The 4,481-nt window shown below is 38.4% G+C and overlaps 1 non-coding gene across 1 annotated transcript; it reads left to right on the forward strand.

Annotated features, from left to right (window-relative positions):
- Nucleotides 1-2,578: 2,578 nt before the first annotated feature.
- TRNAI-UAU (transfer RNA isoleucine (anticodon UAU)) lies at nucleotides 2,579-2,668 on the forward strand. Its single transcript is given in 2 exon segments — nucleotides 2,579-2,616; nucleotides 2,633-2,668. It is a non-coding gene; the product is annotated as a tRNA-Ile (tRNA).
- Nucleotides 2,669-4,481: the final 1,813 nt, after the last annotated feature.

A 4,481-nucleotide genomic window follows, 5' to 3' on the forward strand; every position in this document is an offset into this window, starting at 1 on the left:
GCACATAAAATGTCGGTGCTTGGTAGAAAACACGGAGGAAACCACAATCCTGCCTAGGACTACAAAATATCTAGCTCCTCGACACAACCGGTTTTAATATCAACAAATCATAAAACGATAGTCATTTGCTCCGTGTGACAGTGAGAATGAATACTGAGTCCGCTAAATTTGGCCTGAATTATACTATACTCTACACTAGCTTCCAGGAGTTCTTCGTGAGTTTCAATTTTGAGAGAGATAGTTCTTCTGTCGTGGCTGTTGCTGGAAGAGTAAGAAATAAACTGAAAGCGGTAAAGGATACATAGAAAACTGAAAGGTAGTGTAGAGTTATCAAGGAGAAGAAACTTTGCCAAAGCACTTATGGATGTTGTTGAGGTGATTTCAGATTTAAGTATATTCCTGAAACTTAGAACTTGATCAGGATATTCGGAGGATAAATCATCTTCGTACTGATTACAGGGAGCAATCGCTGCATCTGAAGCTCTAGGAAGGAAGCAAGAACTGCTAATATCTCTATGCCCTCCTTGAGTTGAAAACGCAAGCGCCGCACATCTTGCTCCGTGGCAGTTTGAGGTGCTTTATTGTTAACATATTAAAATTGGGAGTGCAAAGTCATGAGAGAGAAGAAAAGACAAGACAAAGTGCTTTTTATTCAAGAAAAGAAGGAATGGATAAAAATGTCCAAGCAAGTTATCGCATTTTTTCCGTAAATGCAAAATACGACAACAATTTCTCTTTTAGCCCTTAGGCTTAGTGTCTCGCCCGCCTTTGTTACGTCTCTGATTTGACGTATGACGTATTCATTTAAATTCTAACGTTAAACTAGTATTTAAAGTCAGATAAAACCAGAATTTTTTAATTTTATTGGAAACAAAAATTAACCTTTCCATCTATTTTCCTCACTTCAATTCATTACATTTTTCGCATCACCTCCATAGAACGAAAGGCCCCTTTATGATATCAATTAAATCTATCAATTTTTGTTTCAGTATCATCGGCTAATTGTTTGTGAGAAATGACCCGTCCTTTCAAAAGGACGTCAGCCAAATAAATTACGTTTAACTTAACGTATACATGTGTATAAAGGATATGCCTCTTCTGTTCACAAAATTGAGTATTTTATGTACGGTAAGAAAACTATTATTTTGTGTGATACTAAATAAAACAAACCGTATGGATTGTGGGTGGATTTGTTGAAAACTGTTGATGAAAATCAAACATTTTTTTTTAAAAAAAAATAATAGAGTTTGCCAAGTCTCTGGGTTTTCGGCCTGTGTATAGGACCTGTAGCAACCCACCATCGTGAGGAAATTGTGGAGCTACGAGTGAGTAGCGGGGTTCGATGTGCTGACCCCATGTCACCGCATTACCGGTTGAAGAACTCCACACCTCTAGGTAGAATTGTGGGAGGAAGACTGTTAGTCGGGAGATAGGCAAAGGATCTTACTTTTCTGTAGAGCTATGGGTTATTATTATTAATAGAGTTTGTTATGTGTATTCCTGGTATTATTTCAAATGTTGAACTTTCGTTCTCTTAAATGAGCTCGCTGTGGACTGATAAAAAGAAAGCAAGCTGTCTCTAAAAGCTGTGAAGTCATTTTTTAGCGAGGGTTGTGTGTCATTTCACAATAGGCTGTAGAGAAATATTCCAGCAGAGATTCAGACTTATAATACTTTTACACCAAGTACTACTTTATTTTCAGTGCCTCTACTAAATTTATTTCAATGCAGTTTGTAGAGAAATGTTTCAATTTAATGTACTATGTTATGTACATTTTTCCATTGACCCATTCTGTGCGAGTGATTCACTTATGAATCAGTGACATTGAGTGATAATATTAGAAAATTGCATTAAAAAAAATATGAATTAAGGTCTTTTATTGTGAAAAGCTCCATAAATACAAGCTTCCTTACCCTAATTTGTTCATTGAAGATATAATAAGTAAAAGTAATCCTATAGCGCTACAGCCCAATATTGGACTCTGGGTTACCTACCGACTGCTGGCCTCCCTCCCACGCGGGCCACCAGGGCCACCAGGGAGGCGTGGAGATCTGCAGCCAGATTAGTGGGAGATCGCTACCAGATTACGCTCACTCACTCGGAGCTCACGATGGTGGGTTGCCACCAGCTCTATACACAGAGCCGAAAATTCCCGGAAACTAAACCCGGGATCGAACCCATGCCGCCCCGCAACCGCCGTCCAAAGCAAGGTGGCTTAGACCGCACGGCCACGGAGAAGGACAATATAGTAAGTAGTGAAGCTATAAAACAAGGTACAACACGTTCCGTTAGAAGAAAGAAGAATTGTGCATCGTAGCCTTGAAAAAGTAGTGTCCCGTATTTTTTCCTGAAATATCTGGGAACCCTGCTTATACTTCACCAACGCAACCTAAAAACAATTTACAAAACAGGGAATAAAATCACAAGGAAATTTGTTACGGACGACGAATTGGAAGTAAATCACGTGGAAAGGAAGTATGCGTTTAAAAATTGAATCGAAGAAGAAGATCTAGCAACGAAAGATGTAAATGAATGCTTCCACTCTTAAGGTCCCAATAAGGCCCTGTTCACCATACCTCCCCAGTGGCGCAATTGGTTAGCGCACGGTACTTATAAGGCAGTAACCGAGAGATGCCGGGGTTGTGAGTTCGAGCCTCACCTGGGGAAGGGTTTTTTTCTTGTTCACCGCTACTACTTTTTTCATTGTCTACATCAGTGGTTCTCAACCTATTTCCTAACACGACCCCCTTTCATCACTTCCTCTTCCCAGCGACCCCCATATGTAACTTCCAGTTTGTAATAAGTAGAGCCCGCAAGTTCAGGCATTTATTTTCGTTAAAATAGGCAGGCAAAAAGGCATTTATAATGTGGTAAATAGGCACTAAAAATGAAAAAAAAAAGCAAAATAAACCGAAAAAAGGCACATTTAGAAGTCGCTTACTTTTATCTATAATTTCTGTCAAAATGTTAAAATCTAAATTGGGAAGAGCATTTCAATTTTCTCCGTCTTGATTGCACATAACTACAAGGTGCTTTTTAAGTTCTAAACATTCATTGATAGTCGTCTGTCAGAGAGAATGTTTTTCATAATAGAAAATGATCTTTCTACTTCGACAGAAGTTATTGGAGCATACATATAACAAGCTAATGTAGCTGGACTCATTTTCGTAACAACATTTTCACCTTTTAGAATATCACAAATTGTTTTCAATTGTTTCAAGTCCTCATTTGCACTCATTACCCGTTAGCACTTTTTCGCAACAGCTCACCCCTTTTCTCCTGGCACTTCCATCATCTGCTGCATAGATTCCTCGAAGATATTCATGGATGCTATAATTGTAATTGTCTCTGGCAATGCACCATAATGTGCAAAAGTAAACTTGAATAGCACAGGAGTTTTTTCACTTCACGAATTGAAGCCGCTTCATTTTCTGGAAGAGCATCCAACACCTCACTGATTTTTTGAAGGTTGTTAGCATAATACATAGCTGCTGATATCCAGGTTCCCTATCTTGTCAAGACTGGTTGCGGAGGTAAACTAAGCTCAATCGCAACTTCCTGAAATTTTCGGGTTCGAGAGGGAGATTTCAGAAATATTTTCTTTGTGTTCGAAATCAACCTGTCCACTTCAGCAGTCAATCATGCACAAGAAATGTTAACCGAAAGGCAATATCCTGACTCAGCATGAAATACTTTTTTCTCGCACTTTTCTCCTTCAGCAATGTTGAAACATGCGTGAGTTCAATATTACTTAAATAAGGCGAAAATTATTCACATAATAAACGGAAGAAACATAAATGCCAACAAGGTTTTTTGGGAGAAAAATAATTTATATACACATTTTTTTTTAAAAAAATGTCAAATTTCATTGAAAAAGGCAAAAAAAGGCATTATAATTAAAAATAGGCTGTGAGGTTCCAAGTAGGCAAAATAGGCAAAATGAAAAGGCTTCCAAAACATTCGAAACAACATAAGAAACGTATATCCGGAAAATTTTTATCAATATATGCAGTAGATAAAAAGAGGCATTTTGCCAAACTTCCGGGCTCTAGTAAAAAGCGTTTATGTGTGTAAGCACGTATACAACTCTGCGAAGAACAACAAAGGATCCCAAACGAAACCAATCCCTTTCCAATTTTTATTTCTTCAGGTTCTGCATGATGCTGTCAGAATTGTTAATTATGTGAAGGTCCGCCCATTGCAGTGTCGACTGTTAGAAAAATTATGCGAGGAAATGGGTTCCATCTACAAAAAACTACACACCGAGGTAAGGTGGTTGTCACACGGAAAGGTGTTGAATAGGTTGTTTGAACTGCGCTCGGAATTGTTACTGTTTTTACAGGAATCCAATCCCCAACTAGCTGATTTTTTTTTACCTCTGAAACATGGCTGCTTCAGCTGGTTTATCTGGCCGACGTCTTCACTCACCTAAATGACTTAAATTTGACCTTGTAAGGACGGGACAAACCCATTTTATTTG

Source organism: Lepisma saccharinum, chromosome 2 (genome assembly GCF_977018435.1).
Source record: "Lepisma saccharinum chromosome 2, izLepSacc3.1, whole genome shotgun sequence".
Taxonomy (NCBI): domain Eukaryota; kingdom Metazoa; phylum Arthropoda; class Insecta; order Zygentoma; family Lepismatidae; genus Lepisma; species Lepisma saccharinum.